The following is a 17,658-nucleotide window of genomic DNA, read 5'->3' as shown; positions in this document are numbered from 1 at the left end:
TTTATGGGCTATAATAAAACTAGCCTATAATGCTTTGTACATCTTCACAGCTTCGTACATAAGTGATACTAGTAGTACTGAATATAATAAAGAAAGCTAAAAGGCGGTTTTAGGAAAATTAATGCGACAGATACAAGCTACTCCAATGCATTTTGCAAGTTAAAAATTAAGGAAAAAGGACCCCAGAACGGAGAAGAATATCTTGGCCTGCTAACCTGAGAGCATGGTATAGAAAGACCTCAACAAAGCTATTCCGTATAGCAACCAACAAAGTCATCATAGCCAGAATGATCGCCAACGTTCGGAACAGACAGGCACCCTAAAAAGAAATATGCTACAAATATGCTATAATGACAAAAATCTTATTTTATTTCTATAGTTTCTTTTCTCTTTATTTTTGGTTATAACTTGTAATGCAGTTAATAATGAGCTAAATATTTGCATTTTTGATGAACAGATTTACTATCTATTAAAAAAAAACAAAAATATAACTACAACTTAGTAAAATAGATTCCTAACTCTTATAACCTTTAAAATAAAATTATAGAATAGATTTTTTTAAAACTATTAAATGCACGTGGACTATTCTTGCAACGACCTCTTCAATTCACATTTGTATCAGAAATCTATATTTTCACATATTTAATAAGCAGAAACCGCTTTTAAAACCTCAATATCACAGTGTTCTATCGAAAAATATAATGAAAATAAGTCACTCACTAGAAGAAATCCCCTATACACATTTAATTCTACTTGTTGATAGATGGCGCTGACGACCCTAAAACGCAGTTTTACCAATTATTCAAATTATTTTGGTATATACTGTAATATTTCAGTAACAATAACACTACATTTGTTGTAAATTATGTGTTGGTGTCGTTTATTATTTTGGGTATAAGTGATGTAGAATCTAAAAATCTTTTACTCGTAGTTGAAAGTGCGTTTGCCAAGTTATCCAGGTCAGTAAAAATTTGTAGTCATAGTTTTATTAATATTTTCGTTAATATGTTCTTGCGATTGTTTTAGTTTAATTACTATTGTAAATATTATTATGATTTTGTGTATCTATAGCACTAAAGTTTTTCTTTTTATCTTAGAGTACGCATTTTTTTTTGATATACTTTATGTGTTTTAACACAAATTCTGTTCTGATTTCTTGTAAGACTTTGACTTCAAATACAAACTATTTTACTGTCATTTAAATGCTTCTGATTATCATCGTTTTCTTGTCCCAAGGTCATATTGATCCTTTTCATTGCAGTTAGGCAAATATGCAGACCAAAAAATAATATATATACCTACTTATGTGATATATGCACATATGTATGCATATTATTTGTGTCAAATATCCATGTATGTGGATTTATTTGAATAAAACATACGCTTCATAAGCACTTTAAATATTTCGATTTTATAAAATATTACTTGTTATTATAAATAAAAAAAACTTTGTTCAATTAAATATAGATATATGGTTATTTATTTAACAAACAATAAGTAATGATATGTTTTTTTTTATTTACATAAAGTACCTCGACAACTATGGCCATTGGAACAGGAACAATAATATTAAATATACAATAAATAATAAAAACAATAATAATTATATCACTTTAACTAATGTCTATTAGGTTAAATCTTGTGGTAGAGTTGAGCGGTTTTTAGAAACTGTATAGTACTTGTGATCTCTGTAGAGGTATTGAACATTTCCTCTCAGTAAGTTTCAACTCAAGTGCTTTATACAGTTTGGTGAATTGTTTGCAGTCGGTGAGGATGTCTTTTACAGTCAGGTAAACATTACGATGGTAGCAAGTTGGACTAGCTCCAAAAGATATCAAGAAACCATCGGTAAGTCTGGTGTGGTTAATTCGGAGTCTTCTAATAATCAATGCGTATCTTCTAGTTAGGAAATCCAGGGAGAGATGACCAATGAACGGTTAGATTTCATGAAGAGTTGTTTTGCTAAGTATCCTCTTCTACTGACTTTATAAAAACGAGTTTGAGATCGTTAACTAGTTAAATTGAGTTGACTACAGTACTAAGGTTGGTAGTTTTTTTGGCAAAATGATCTGCTGTTTCATTACCATTAATTCAAGAATGAGAAGGCAGTCAAATGAGAGAGACTGTTACATCGTGAGCAGAGAGATTTTAATATATGTCATAAATGTTTTGAACTAATAGGTGGTCAGTGAAAATTGTAATGACTGAATGAATATATGAAAGGGAATCTGAACAAATGGCAATATGTCTGTTTTGATGGGACATGAATTTAAAAGTCAACAGAATACTATATAGTTCACCTATATAAACGCTGCATGTTAAGGGTAACGAGATGATCTTACAAGTTCATGTTTAGTGATTACTGCACAGCCAACACTAGTGGTAGTTTTAGAAGCATCAGTATAGAGAAATAAATCATATGGTTTGTTTTATAATTTCTAAAAATGCTTTCTTTATAACAATGTTAAAAGATTCATGTTAAAGATGGTGAGTGAGGTACCTATTGAAGGAAGATTTTTGGCACAGGGGAAGTAAAGTTAAAGGAAATAAACTAGTCAGAATGAGGTCAATATTTTTCAAGTCAAGTAGTGGAGAAATTAATTAAGATATAAGTTTTATGATAAGCTGTTGGATAATGTTATTGGAAGAAAACGGAATTGTAATAAATAGGGATTGAACGGAATTAAACGGATCTGCCGATGTTGATGCAGCATACGAAAGTAGAAGAAATTGTCGTCTTAAGACAGGGATTTAACTTGTTATCTACATCAGTTGCATTATTTATTTGAGCTTTTATATTACTGAGATTTTCGTTAATTTCTTTTTCTACATCTTTTTGGAAGTGCTCATTTCCCAGATTAGTAAAGTTTACAGTTTAGCTTTTTTAGTTTATCTTTAATTGTAGAAATTAATATATGATGTCTATTTAAATTCTTAACATGTTTTTAGGTGTATGCTATAGAGAGGTATATATGTAGCCTAGTCGAATGCAGCGAAAAGGAGTATTAGTTATAATTAAATCTTTGGCTCTGGCAAAATTGAAATAATCGATCACTCCTCTCGTTTCTGTCACCAAGGCCATAGTTTCCAATATATTCTCTAACGCCACCTTGCGCTACCTTAGCGTTAAAGTCCCCCATTTTGACCGTGATATATTGAGTCTTTGTATCTACACTATTTGTATAACAAAACAAATGAACGAGCAATGCTCAATGTTTTCCTGAGATATCAAATCAGGACCGAGGAAATTAGAATAAGAACAAAAGTTAGATATTTAAAAAAAAAAATAAATATAAAGCTGTGCAGATCATGTAACGAGACACATCGAAAAAAGATAAACTAAGAAAATCACAGAATGAAGAACAACCAAAGGCGACAAAGAAAAGTGAAAGGCGCCTTCAAAAGAGATGGATAGATGACATAGGAGAAATAGCAGATAAACAGTGGATAAGAATCGCGCAGAATATAAATCAGTAGATACAGGCTTAACAAGAAGAGGCGTAAAATATCAAATTGAAAACCAAAACCAATGTTTTCGGAAAAATTTCAAGTTTGAATTCAGTGACTACGAATTACTCTAAACAAATTACTACATATCAGTAAATCAGGTCGGTATAATGGACGAATTTGGTCAGTTCTTCTCTTCACTTTGCCGTAACAAATAAACAAGCATTAGAGTCGATATAATAAATGCCCTCAGTATGTCTCATCTAAAAGCATGATGTTTAATCCTGTATTAGTATTTCTATCTAAAGGAACAAATCTGCTATACTCATAGGTAAGTGGTATAATCTCACTATATATTCATTATATGGGCCCAATAGAAGATACCGAAGAAGATAGGATGAACGAATTTTATGAATTATTAGACCAAAAGTAAAAAAGCGGCTTCAAAACACGACATCAAAATAGTAATGGGAGAATGTAATGCTAAACTAGGTAAGGAAGAATATTTAAGAAAAGTAATTGGTATAGCTTACACAACACAACAAATGATAATTGAACACCGGTCAACACAATTCGTAATATCTAATAATATGATTATGATTGTTAAATCACTCAGTTTAAAAGAAAGATATTCACAAGGTCAAATAAGTTTCAAATAATGAAAAAACACGTAACCAAATAGATCATCTTCTTATTGATGCAAGACCGTCTAGTAACATTATTATTCGCGAAGTATGAGAGAAGCAAACAGGAGTATCAGTACATAAGCTAAAACAACAAGAACAAAGAGAAAAATAAAACATAGAAGGAAGCTCTTTAAACTCAAATAAAAAACTGGATTATGAAGAAGCAACGGATTTCAATTACTGGGAGAACAAGAGCATAATGTAGACTTAGGATAAGCATGGCAGCGAGTGGCATCAGTTATAGAACAAGCAGCGAAGGAAACCATTGGAAAAATACAACTCGCCCAAAACGGAAATGGTTTGATAAACAATGCGAGGAAGTGCTGAAAATTAAAACTCACTAAATATTGAAAATGCTACAAAACATTACAGATGAGAGCAAAACAGATTTTCACAGAACAAGAGCACAGACAGGGCTACTTCTCAGAACTAAAAAGAGGAGCTATTTCCAACAGCAGGTACAAGAACTGGACATAAGTGGCGAGAGGAATCAAGTAAGAAAATACTTTAGAGAAGTAAAGACAGTCAAACAATGTAAAGCTTTTGAGATAACACAAACTATAAGGAATGAAGCAAATGAACTAATACTAATGGATGAAACGGACGATGAAAGGAATACTTTCGAAATTTACTAAATATCAAAACTGAGATGTAGGAAGCAGATATTACATTCCAATCTGCAGATGTGGAAATACCAGCACCAACTCTTTAAGAAGTATAAAATGCAATAGCATCTCTTAAAGATTACAAAGCGCCAAGAAATACTTCTATAAATTGAGATTTGATAAATAAGAAGGAATAGTTTACATCAAAAATTGTGTAACATTAAATGTCTAGGGAATGGAATGGAAGCGTTTTAATACTCATACATAAGAAAGGAGATAAAAAAAAATTCGAAATAGTTTATAATATAAAGTTGTATCAATTATCTTGCTAAAGAGGCTCACTCCGTATTCGGAAGATATCCTAGGCGACTACCAATGCGGCTTTCGTCTTTCAATTTAACCGAGATATACACCAAATTTTGGAAAATTTCCAGCAAGCATAACTGGACTAGGACTTGCAATGCTAGAAATAGAAGTACCATGAAAATTAGTGGAGCTAACTCAAACTTGCGTGAGACAGACTCGTATGCACAGACTCATATGCACAGGTAAAGATAGGAAAGAGAACATCGATGCGATTTAGTATAACATTAGGACTTCGACAAGGATCACCTTATCACCGTTGGTATTCAATTTAGCCTTAGAATACGCAATAAGTAGAATATCGTCTAAACTGACAGGGACATTTGCAAATCGGGGACCAAAACTATTGTTGGCCTTTGCTGATGATCTAGATGCAGTCGCTCATTCTACAAGTGACTTAAGAGAGGTGTTTTTACAACTCAAGGAGGAAATAGGTATTTTGGGTCTTCAAACAAATAAATAGAAGATAAAATACATGCTAGTAACCGAAAATCCAAGACCAGACAGAACATAACTATTAATGACCACAACTTCGAAGTAGTAAAAGAGGTTAGATCTCTAGGGGGGTAACCACAGATGACAACCACAAAGAAAAAGAGGTCTTAACCAAGGTAACTGCAGGGAATAGAGCATTACTGTCATTATTATTAAGATTTAAGCTGCCAAAAGGACAATCTGAATTAAGAGTGTACATGTCAATTATTTGCCCAATTGTTACATATGAAAGTGAAACATGGGCTCTACATCAGAGGAAAATAAGTGGTTGCTGGTATTTAAAAGAAAGGTTCTCAGAATGGAATTTGGCCACCAAAAAGATGAACTGATAGAAGAGTAAAGAAGGCGCCACAACGCTTAATTGGTGACTCGGTATGGTACTGAAAACATCGTCAGACATATAAAAGCTAACCTAATAAGATGGACAGGTCATGTGGTAGGATTAGAGGAATACAGAGTGCTAAATACAGTGTTTTTTGAGATACCAGACGACAAAAGATCATTAGGCCGTCCCAAAAAAAGATAGAAGGACGATGTTAAGGCTAATTTATCTAGTATTAGAAACAACAATAAGAAATGAAGCTAAAGATCGTAGAAGGTGAAGGGCTATAGTGGATGCGGCAAAGACTCAAACCAAATTGTAAAGCCAGTCAAGAAGAAGAAGATTAGCATCTATCTACATCTTTATTTCTTTAGGTACAACTTTATTTAACAAACCTATTTCCCAACAGCTAGTTGGCACTCCTACAGAAATGCCCTGACTGAGTACAACAAAGAACTAAGAAAATCAAAAAGAAACTCGTGAAGAAAAATGTGCGAAGGGATAACAGAATTAGCCCCTGCACAACGACTCCAAAAGGTTCTCTCAAAAGATCACACAAATGAAATCGGACCGATCAAAAAACCGAATGGTGACTACACTATACTAAGAGTCTAACGGAAACTATTAGAGAGCTGTTGAAGACCCATTTTCCTGGCCTCAACAAATCCAGCATGCAACTAGCGGAAACAATCTTTACACAAAATAAAATCAAATGGGCCGTTAAAAACTTTTTTTTATTAACTATATTTTCTGCCTTACTCCAAAAAGGCTTCATGCAAATACAGCCGCAACTACAGCTGCTTTTCATAGCAAGCCTTGTGTTAGGTCACATTCCAAAAACTTGGAGGGAAGCAAAGGTGGTATTTATACCAAAGGCGGGGAAACGTCCTACGGACGAAGCGAAGTCTTATCGTCCTATATGCCTGACCTCCTTTCTCCCAAAAACAATGGAGAAACTAGTAGATTACTACATACGAAGCGAAACATTAGCGAGGAAACCACTTCACAAACATCAGTTTGCCTACCAAACTGGCAAATCCACTATAAATGCTCTGAATTCGCTAGTCGAAAGAATTGAAAAGACAATAGTGGCAAAAGAAATAGCCCTTTGCGCTTTCATTAACATAGAGGAAGCATTCGATAATACCTCATTTGAATCCATAAAAAGAGCACTAATAAAGAGGAGCATTGAAGTCTCACTAATACAATGGAATCAGTCAATGCTAAAACGAGAATCATCACTGCTGGTATTGGAGGAGAATCTGTGACTGTGATAGCGGTAAATGGGTGCCCTCAAGGGGGGGTATTATCGCCTCTGCTGTGGTCTTTGGTTGTGGATGACCTCCTCACTAAGTTGCATGATTCTGGTTTTATAACTCAAGGTTACGCAGATGACCTAGTTGTTACAATTAGGGGCAAGCATGACCAGACTATATCTAGTCTCATGCAAACTGCTCTTAACGAAATTAAAAGTTGATGCTCGAAAGAGGGTTTGAGTGTCAACCCCAGTAAAACGACTTTGATACCTTTCACAAGGAGACGTAAATACAATTTACAGGCTCCAACTATAAATGGAATCACATTAGACTATTCCAAGGAAGTAAAATATCTGGGGGTAACCCTAGATCAAAAACTCACGAATAGTCATATTGAAAAAATTTTATCCAGAGCTTTGGTGGCAAGTTGGACCTCCCGCAAGACGTTTGGAAAGACTTGGGACCTACAACCGAAAATGACTCTCTGGCTAATAAAACAATAATTAGTCCCAAGGTCACATACGCATCATTCGTATGGTGGCCAAAAACACAACAAACAACAGCTAACGCCAAGCTGCAAAAAGTGCAGCGGCAAGCTTGTCTGTAACAATGTAACTGTGATGTGGGTGCCAGGTCTCAAGGGAATTGCAGGAAATGAGGAAGCTGACAGCCTCGCAAAAGAAGGAGCTAATACCCTATTCCAGGGTCCGGAACCCTTCTGTGGACTATCGAAAAGCCACATCAGAGAGGAACTCCGTAACTGGGAACTCAATCAACTAAGATCATATTGGTCTAACACACCAGGAAAAAGGCATACAAAAAGGCTCATAAAAGTGTCGCCTACTGCAACAAACCGCCTTCTCGAAATAAGTAAAGAAGATATCAAAATGGTCACTGGCCTTCTCACTGGTCACTGCCCTCTGAGATATCATCTCAAGAAGATGGCCAAGTCAGATAGTGAGAACTGTCGCTTCTGTCACAATGAAAAAGAAACGGCAGAACATATACCATGCAACTGCGTAGCACTGTTCTGCAAACGACTAAAATTCCTAGGAGAGGTCAGTCTGGCGTCCTCTGACATAGGAAACAAGTCACCTAGGAAGCTAATCAACTTCATCAGAAGTATTGGCATTCTAGAGTTTAACTAGATTAAGGTATGCACAAAAGATCTCTATAGGTCGAAGTGCGGTGAGGCCGCATGGCTTTAACGACCTCACATAATCTAATCATAATCTAGTCTATTTAACAAACTTCTTTGAGATCTTCAGATCTCTTGCACATGAGTTAAAAATTAGGCCAAAAGCAACCTTGTACTGGCCAAAAACGTTTTTACTAGTAGCACCTAAATTGAACTAGTGTACACCTATAGATTACTGGGCAACGAGATTAAATTAGGAAGAGCCAATCAAACAACAGAGTTAAACAGAAGAATTGAAGTAACATTGGACAGTCAGAGATTAAAAATATACCAAGATTAAGCGTGGAGACCTAGACACGAGGCTTATCGTAATTGAGAACGTCCTCCAACAATTATCATTGATATTAACCTCATACAGTGGAACCTAGCAACTGAATTCAAGGTGCTCAAGATCGGATGCAATAGAAATATTTACGAGAGACTTATATACAGCAGTTAACTCAAACCGGGAGATGAGGATGGTTATATTTAGTGTGGATTTTATAGCAATACAAAATAGTTTACGATTTTAAACCGTGGGAATTGTATGGTTGTATATCTGACCTAGAACAGAAAAAATGAAGAAGATGTAATTAAGCAAAAAAAATCCATTGGAATATAAGCAATCGCCAACTTAAGGTATGTTTTAAGCAGCATATTAATATTATTTAGGCTTTCCACATACCACAATCATTTAAGGAAAAATAAACAAATATATTGATGAAAAGTCCGTGCCTTGAAGAGAAACTGCAGAACTATTTACATACTATTGTTTCTAGTATAATTACTTTAAAAATATTATCTTTAAAAATACATCTGAAAAGTTATGAAACTCATTTGCAGTAAAATACTTTGGCGTGGAAAGTGTACCTCCATTAAATTCCTTCATTTCTACACCACCTAAAATCTGGACCCGATGCCGTGGACATAAGCCCTTGTCATCACCAAGAGATCCACTGCCGTGGCCGGGACTTTTCTCCCCTTTTGGTCCCTCTTTTCCTCTCTCCTTCTCTTCAGCATCGGCGAAAAGTGATCTAGTGCACTCTGGCTCTCATAACTTCATCCGACCCGATCATGGCTCACTTGGGACTCTATGACAAATGTATCCATCCGCCAACTTCAAATTAGTTCCGTAGTCCGTGCGTACGGAGTGACACGAATATAGGACGGGAGATAGACAAAAAAAATTTACCGTTTAAAAATAGCACTTAATAATTTGGTTTAAAATATGGTTGACTTTTAGGATAATATTTTTTTTGTATTAACTAAATCTGGCTACAATTGTGGCAAATTGTTTTTGTTCTATACAATTTCCAAATCGTCCATTTTAACCCAGTCTCCTACGACGTTTAGATTTTTTTTGACAGTTACTTCCCAACGGTACTTTTAAGTCCCCCTTGTATTATTGGTCATAAATTTTTACAATAACATTTTAAATAACATGTTGCAAAAACGAAAGACAATGGGACAAAAAAATTGCTTGAGTAGAGACCACGGACAGACAATCGAAGCCTGCGAAGATCCCCAACGCGATAGACCGATGACCTCAAAATAATTGTGACATAAAATACATTAAACTGCTGGTGTTTCCTATGTTTTCTTTTATAGAAATATTACATAAGTAATTTTTTGGAGTCAGACGTTTTTCAGTAGCACTTTTTCGTTTCACATCATTCAAATTATTTTTTATGATTTATAAAACTACTTGGCAAAATTGGGAGTACAGGCTAAATTGAAAAACATAAATATTTACAAAGAAATAAGACACATTGACTTCGCGAATCTTAAAAACGGATAATTTTTATGATCGTAGCATTGCATCAACTTACAGTGTTGCACTTTTATTGATTGTATGGTAGTATCAGATTATACTTAAAGGAAATGAGATCAAAAAATAGGCAGTAGAGACAAACTCTCAAAGGCACTGGTTTAAAACTTAGTAAAAGAAATAAAAATATCTGGAACTTCACTTGAACAACGTCAAAAAAGAGTTTGGGCTATCCAGTCAAAGTCCGAGTCTGACGCGACAAGCTTGACGACTGTCAATCAAAGGCGCCAACAAAAATTGTAAATGCTTAACACTATCTAATGCCCTTTGGTGAGGTTATTTTGTCGCTTTATTTATTGTTTGCATGGTTATCACCTTAACGCTTTATTGTCACATTACTCCGCTTTTTAATGTCAGAAATAACTTTACCTACTAGCCCAGCTGATTCATCCTTTGACGTCTTAATTTTACGTATGTAGGATCTGTTTAAATATCAATGAAAGTATATTAGTATGTGGACATTTCACACGTGTTAAAGACAAACTAATTCAAGCTCACCGTTCTTACACCCAGACTGGAAATAGCCCAAAGTAGTATAAAAAGGGAATTCCCTATTTGAATATACAATCAATTACGATGTCATTACTTTATTATGCTAGAACTGAAGCAAGCAAATACAACGATCAAGTCAGATGTAAGTAACTGTGTGAAGATACAACCGAAATGGCAAAACCTATATTATGCGACATAGCACTGATCTGCAGAAGAAGTTTCTCTTATATCTTCAAAAGTAAGAAGAAGGGCTATAAAAATGTTCGGTACTGCTCCGTAACGTTTTCGAATGCAATTAAAGACACAGTTCTTCACATAATATAATTATAGTAGGTAATATATGTAATAACGGATTTATTACGGCTGTCGCTGCTTCTCCACCCCCAATTTCCATCTTTTTCTATCATATGCAGTTGCCTCTTCTAAGTCTCTTGCCGCCATTGCTTCATCCATATCGTTGCGCTAACTTCTCCGTGGTCCTCCTCTCTTTCTTCTTTCAGGAGGGATCCATTCCAGTACTCTTCTAGGCCATCTGTACTCTGGCATTCTTTTAACATGTCCGAGCCAGATTAATTGTTTTCTTTCTATGTCATCATTAATATTTCGCTCCATTTTCATTTCGTTTCGTATTTGTTTGTTTCTAACTCTCTCCAGTTTCGATCTACCGCAGCTTCATCTCAGATAATGCATTTCTGTCGTCATAAGTTTGTTTCTATTAACTTTGGTGACGTCCCATACTTCCGAACCGTAAAGTGTAATACTTTGGACTATACTACCGTAAATGTGTTTTTTGGTTTCTCGTAGAATTGTTTTTTTTTTCAAGAGAGGAGAGTTTAAGGCACGGGTCGCTGCTGTGCCCTTGTTTATTCTTTCCCTGATTTCATCTGCGCTATTTGTCTTCTTGTTGAATATGACCCCCAAATATTTGCAGGATTGCACGCCTTTGATTTTGTCGTCTTTCAAGACTAGGTCACATATTTCATCTGTTCCCACTGAGAGATATTCACATTTTGTCATATTCATGTTTAGATCTGCCACCCCATATTCTTCTTGGAGTTTTCTTACCATATAGCTAAGATCGTAGCTGTCTTCGGCAATTGCTACCTGGTCATCCGCAAAGAAAAGTGTATATAGCTTGTTTTCTTCCACCGTTATTCCCATGTTTCTACATTTTTTTACCCATTTCACTAAGGATCTGTTCAAATAGATTTTAAATAAGGTGGGTGACAGACAGCAGCCTTGTCTTAGTCCCTTTGTTGTTTGAAAAGGAGAGGTGATTAATTTCTTGTCCCATTTTAATTCTTGCAAAATTTTGTTCGTAATATTTTTGAGTGGCATTAATAAGAATTGGGTTTATTTTCAAGTTACCCATTTCTATCCATAGTTGGGAGATCGGTACACTGTCATAATTATAGTAATACAATACATAAATATAAGCACAGAGTTTTATGACTTAAAAGTCAATGTTCATGAGAGGTGTAGTTTCAATTACTCACATATAAATATGATTGATTTATTTCAAGTCAAAATTAATTTATTTTCAAAATTTATAGCTTTTTTACATAATTAGCTGTTTTAAACCGTATTTATCAATAAATCATTTCATTATTTAGATTTTAGATTCATCATATTTTCTTCACATAATTAAATTTTCATTTAGGTGTATTTCCCAAACAATTTTCTCTGATATAGAATAGATGGATATCCAATCGAAAAGATGGATTTGTTATATCACGTGCTCAATATGGTTTCTTCGTTTATCCCGTCGTCGCCAGTGGCTACCGTCTCTTGTCTTTACCTTGCTGTTGTAGTCCGGGTGATAATATTAAATTAAAATGTCTATAGTAATATACAATATATACTATTATTTATATTTATATATATATATATATATATATATATATATATATATATATATATATATAAAGTGCACTCGTAAGTGAATGGGATGTTTTCGGTCAATTTGGAGATAAAAAAGACAAGAGTTGTGCTACTTTATCTATTTAATGAAGACGTTTCGCCCACTGTTTAATGAGCATCATCAGTTCATCTAAAAGAGTGTTATTAGCGATACATCAATATGAGAAAAGTAAATAATGATCTTACCTTTATAAGATCTGTAGCGTTAAAGTGGTATTAATGTGAAGAAACATCAAAAAGGCAAACATCAAAAATTAATCTAATAAATACATCAGCAAAAAAAAAACACAGAAACACAGAACGCCGGAAGATTCCCAATTTACGTAATTTTATATTAATTTTTTAATTTAACTTTTGAGTTATATATACATACATATATATATATATATATATATATATATATATATATATACAGTATAGGTAAAAGTTTATGGTCGGTATGGACCTTATGTGAGATAGAGTGAGAAACACCTGTTTAAAAAGAGAGAGGTATATTAGGTTTGCCCTTTAAATCGCCGGTTTTAAGTTTTTTTGGTTGCATTTTTACAAGAACCTGTTAAAAAAACTTAAATTTTGAATCTAGAATCTTTTGGATAATAAAAGTTCTTGCGAGCAATTTTTGTTGAAAAATAAACATTTCACCCTTTAAAAAAACTCAAATATGTACATAGCCCCTTTGTCCACCAACCTATTAGGATGTAGGGTCAAAGTCACAAATTAAAGCTATATTTTATTTAAAGAAATCAAAATAAGATTCTGTTAGTCAATGCAAAAATGGTATACAAACATGTAGGACGCTACCCTTTTTAATTGCCCTGCAAAATTGCTTCCTAATACCATCTGTGTTCAAGGGGTACATATGGCAATAATTGCTTGATGTCTTCTTTTTTCTCTGCGGACAAACTGCCAATCTTCTTGTTTATTCTTGGAACTACAAAGTTTGGGGATATAAAACACATAGTTTTATTTGTCGTATTGGTAGACCTATAACGTCGAATATCCACTTTCTTGAACGGCATATTGGGGTCGTAACTATATTTAAACAGATAACTACCAAATTCATCTGCCCTTATCCATTTGATGTCATCTCTAAATTGAACAGTCTCTCCAAGAAGATCCTTTTTTCGGTTTACTAGTTTTAGAGATGTAGCTAATTCCTCGATGTTCCTAAAATGGGGTTCCATATTTTTAACCTGGTTTCCTTTGGTTGTTTGCCGTATTATCTGTCGATACTCATCTGGTAAGAATAAATTAGGCTGTTTCCGTAGATTCTTTTCGATGCGACCAAAGTCACGATCTGAGTCTAGGTAAGAGTGGCCCACCTCTGGAAATTTATGGTCTATAGTTTTGAAGTACCTTTCAAAACCATGTACTGGTAGAGACAAATAATCTGGAAATTCTTATTTTGTCCGGCACAAGAGTCGGGCCACACTTTCAGATGATTTTTTTCTCGAAGTGTTCTCTCACTTTCAACCTCAACAGTGAACTTGCAACTTCTGTACTGCCACGATTTGCTACGTCTTCTGTCCAGGTAAAAAATAGGCCCCTGTCTACATTTTTTGAAATTGTATACAGGCCGACATTGTAAAACTACATCTGTCTTTTATAGAAAGCTTCTGATGTAGCCAAACAAGGCAATGGCATAGTCTGTTGCAGACCCATAGTGACATATGCAACATCGTTCAACACATTGGCACTTTCCCTGTCAGCTTTTTGAGCCTCAAATGCAGATTTATAAAAATCAATATGTTCTTCTGAACATTGTCCACTATCACATGTACTACATGTATCACTCTTAGGTTGTCCAAAGGATAAATTGAACTCGTAATCATAAATAAATCTATACATGGACTCTTTTACTAAGAATTCGTCTGAAACTTGGCCTAGTCTGCATTGTTCAATGTAAAGTTTGTACATTTTAGTGGATTGAAAGTTTGGATTGTTGGCTGTAGAATAATGAGACAACTCAGCAGGAAACGAAGCAATATGTTCCATAACATATTTTTTTACATCTGGATCAGGTTTATTAGGCCTGTTGTTATGCTTGCCCCGTTTGTCTAACTTCGGCGCTGACAAAACTTGTTTTATCTGGTTTTGGATAAGAAATACTTTCTTTCTGCCTATTTGGTACACTGACATTAGAGCTGATTTACAAATTGGAACATGAGTTCCATTTACTGTAATACTGTACTTAAAAGATGCATTTTTATGTCTGTTTTGACCCTTATGTTTGAGGTTCACTTATGGAAATTGATTTAAAAATAATTACATTTTTCTCGTTAATATCATGTTTGTAGAAGTCATTAAAAATTGATACTCTTGTATCCTGGTTAATCCTAGTTGAACATTTTAATCGACACTTCTCATTACAAATAATATTATCCTCATCAATGCGCTTAGCAGGAATCACTACACGGTTACGAGATAAGTAACTTTCTCCACATTCTCTTGCTTTAGCAGCCACTTTTCTTTTCCATTGTTGTTTGTTTTTATGTCGTTTCCCGGACAATTTTTGTTTTTTTTTACTTGTGGTTTTACATCTAAATGAGCTAAAGTTATTAACAGGGCTACTCACCACTCTATCCTCAACACACCTGCTGTTTGTAATTAAAATGAGAATTTGTAGGTTTACCACATCACTTTCCGCATCAGACTGTGGATGTATTTTTGCTGTAGAATTTGTACTTGTTGAAGGGGATTCTAGAAAATTAGTTTTATCTCGACAAGAAAGAAACCTTCTAGAAGAGGAAATGCGAGCACATCCTGTATAATCATCATCACCATTATCCTCACTATCACTAACGATATCTGAGTTTGGTACATATTCATCACTTGATGGATCGTCGAAAATGCAACTGACATCTTCATTTTCATCTGAAACCAAACAAATATAGTAGTCAATATCATTGTTCTATAAGATTATAATTATAACATTGCGTAATTTACTGTAGTATATTATTTTAGGTTAGTTATTTCATCAAGCTTACCTTCATAACTGTCTTCTTTTGCCTGTTTAAGAGACAATTCTAATATTTGTTTACTTCTTCTCATCTTGCACTTTATTTTACAACGTCAACAAAGCACAGTGACTAAGTGGATGAAGGTGTTATGTGCATGCTGAAGACACATGGCACCTTCTCCCTCCAAATATTCTGCATATTAGTGTATCATAACCCCTTCACCATCTGAATAAATACTAAGTTATGGCTAGAAGTGAATGGAAGATAGTGCTATGAGAAATAATAACACATAACGCTTTCATCCACATAGATATCCCAATTTTCAAGCAAATGTGACATAACACCTTCACCTTCCAAGCCCTTCATATAGGTATGTATATATGATGCAAAATTATGCACAAAGTTTACATGACAGAATAGAAAAGGACAAATGATAAAAATTGTTTTTTCTACATGTTTAAAAAATTAAAGAATGAAATTATATTAATACATATAAGGTTTCATTTGTGTCGGAAGTGAAATGAACTTATTTTCGACGTACGTATATAAACGGAATTTGACGGATTTTATACAAAGTGGGAATTCTTTTTCTTTTTTTTTTAAATACTAAATAATCATTGGTTGAAAATAGAGGAGGAAAGGAGAAGTTGTATCTTTGATGGGATTTTGAAAGCGGAGAAAAAGATAGTCTGTTCCTGTTCGTGAAAAGAATAACATCTGAAGAAAAAAGAGATTAAATACCGGTGAATTTGAACGACAGAATAAAATTAAGTTGTGTGAATTAAAAAGTAATTGTGTTGTCGAAAGTGTTCAAAAAAGTGATAGCAGTAGCAAATTAGCAATTCCATGCATGCTGTTTGATAGCAGTGCATAATTTATTACTAACAGTATGTGTAAGTACCAATACCAAAATACCAAATACCAATACAGAATTTTGTATCCAAAAGAGATAGGACATTTGGTTAGAACGAGAGATCGATATCCATTTTAAGAGCAGATCAAAGGAGGAAGTTAAGCTAGCGAAGTGTTAAGAGAGTATCAGGATGAATTTTAGAATTGAAAGAAATTAAAAGGTTATCAGTTTATTAGAATCTAAAAACAATATTACAGAGATAAAAGGTTTTTACCTCTGTAAAGTCCTTTACAGTATTTTTTTGTTTTATCATATGGTCCTTCTTGTTTTTACAAGAAGAAATTCCACAGCGAGCTTCCTGTACTATTTCAGTGATTTTCGTGGGGGCGAATTATAACTTGAAATCTGGTCTAACTGGTCAATTGAGGACTTTGCCTCATTGTATTTCATTACAGCCTGAGGTTTACTAACAACACCACTTCTTCGTTGAATTGCCTGAGTTTTGGTAGTGTTTTTAGTAGATAGTAACAAGACATCTCTTTTATCCTTCCACTTCAAACGCAAATGTCTCTCTCGTTTTCTAACCCAAACGTTTCGCCTTTTTTCAATTTTTAATTTATTACTTCTTTTGGGTTTCCACGACGATTTGCTCTTAGTGTCCCAATATAATGCGTTTCCTTCTCAAGTAAAATGTTAGATAATTCGAGGCTTGTATAGTAGTTATCAGCTCCTATTAAACATCCTGAATTAAAAAGGCGTTCTGATAGGTTAATTACTACATTTGTTGGTACAGAAGCGTTACCTTCATCTTTCTTCTTAACTGCATAAATCCTTATATTACATGTGTAGCCATTATCACTACAAAGCTTAACTCCCTACTTATGAATTTTTTGCACTATGTACTACTTTATTGATATAGAAGGCAAATAAATACCAACTACCCGTATTTCTTGCCTTTGTCGACTATAAAAAGGCGTTTGATTGTATCGAGATGTGGTCCATAGAACAAGCTATTAATAATTGTAGAATAGATTCGAGATATAGGCAACTAATACATAATGTTACGTCCCTCTACACATATTCTTATTTTTATTAAGTATTTTTTATTCTTTTATTTTATATTTAATTCTTTAATTGACGTGTGTGTATGTGTTATATACGTAACCATGATTCAGCCTTGTACACAACGCCCCTATGACACTTAAGTTAAGAGAAGCGAAGCTACGAGACGACACGCACCTCAGTCACAATCTT

The 17,658-nt window shown here is 34.2% G+C and overlaps 1 protein-coding gene across 2 annotated transcripts in view; it reads left to right on the top strand.

Moving 5' to 3' along the window:
- The first annotated feature begins 830 nt into the window (after positions 1-830).
- The window catches only part of LOC140446937 (salivary protein Tsal1-like), a 56,187-nt gene continuing 39,359 nt past the window's right edge, over positions 831-17,658 (top strand). For both annotated transcript variants that reach the window (XM_072539535.1, XM_072539534.1), the window contains exon 1: positions 831-959. The gene's annotated coding sequence lies outside the window, so the exon portion shown is untranslated. The remainder of the gene's footprint in view (positions 960-17,658) is intronic.

This window comes from Diabrotica undecimpunctata, chromosome 7 (assembly GCF_040954645.1).
Source record: "Diabrotica undecimpunctata isolate CICGRU chromosome 7, icDiaUnde3, whole genome shotgun sequence".
In the NCBI taxonomy this organism is placed as follows: Eukaryota; Metazoa; Arthropoda; class Insecta; order Coleoptera; family Chrysomelidae; genus Diabrotica; species Diabrotica undecimpunctata.
This window is presented reverse-complemented; position numbering and strand designations above follow the sequence as displayed.